General features: G+C 44.6%; 1 pseudogene; it reads left to right on the forward strand.

Annotated features, from left to right (window-relative positions):
* LOC119588286 overlaps positions 1-556 on the forward strand; it is a 1223-nt pseudogene extending 667 nt beyond the window's left edge.
* Positions 557-904: the final 348 nt, after the last annotated feature.

Genomic DNA, 904 nt, shown 5'->3' on the forward strand with positions numbered 1-904 from the left:
AAATCGATACTCATTATTCCTTTCTATTACTTTTTTATCAACTTATTTGTGCTTACCTCTTTAACTTGGTACTTATCGTTGATATCACATTTGCTTATTTCCTGCAGGTAAAGGCGGCTGTCCTGCTGGGAGTGGTGTGTGGAGCTGTGGCTGATGGAAGCTATGCTTCCCGCGGTGGAAGCTTTGGAGGTGGAGATGTTGGAAGCAGCATCTCCGGAGGAGCTGGAGGCTTCGTTGGAGGAGGCAACTTTATTGGAGGAGGAGGTGCAGGCGTTGGGGGAGGCAGCTTCACTGGAAGAGGCGGAGGCCATGACGGCTTCGGCGGAGGCAGAGTTGAAGCAGGTCACCTCGTTGGACACGGTGTGCTGCCTGCTGGCGGCGCCGCCTATTCCGGAGGTGTTGTTGGAGGTCACGGCGGAGGTGCTGGAGGTTTCATCGGAAAGGAAACTCTTTCGGAGGCTCCGGTGTGGAAGGTTCTTTCGGAGGTGTCAGCTCTTTCGGAGGCCCCGTTGGCGGAATATCTTCAGGACGCGTTAGTGGAGGATATGGCCGATGATGATTGAAAAAAAATGTGTATTCATAAGTAAAAAACTCTTTTCACATTCATGTGTTCTTAGAATGTGAGGCATGAAGGAAGCCAATTAAAAAAAAAAATCTTATAAGCGTTATTCCACATTCTTTCGTGTATCCTATCGAGCGCTAATTCGATGACCCCTATTTCGATTCCAAAATTCCCAAATCTTTTAATTCATTATTGTTAAGACAATATTATTGAATAAAGTAAAGACTAATAACCAATAATAACACGACACTTTACCATATACTTCATTTGAGACAAATCACAAGCATTTTCCATTTTATGTTTATAATCTTTCTTGTCCGTAGCTATTATAGATTCCTGTTC

This window comes from Penaeus monodon, chromosome 23 (assembly GCF_015228065.2).
Source record: "Penaeus monodon isolate SGIC_2016 chromosome 23, NSTDA_Pmon_1, whole genome shotgun sequence".
Taxonomy (NCBI): domain Eukaryota; kingdom Metazoa; phylum Arthropoda; class Malacostraca; order Decapoda; family Penaeidae; genus Penaeus; species Penaeus monodon.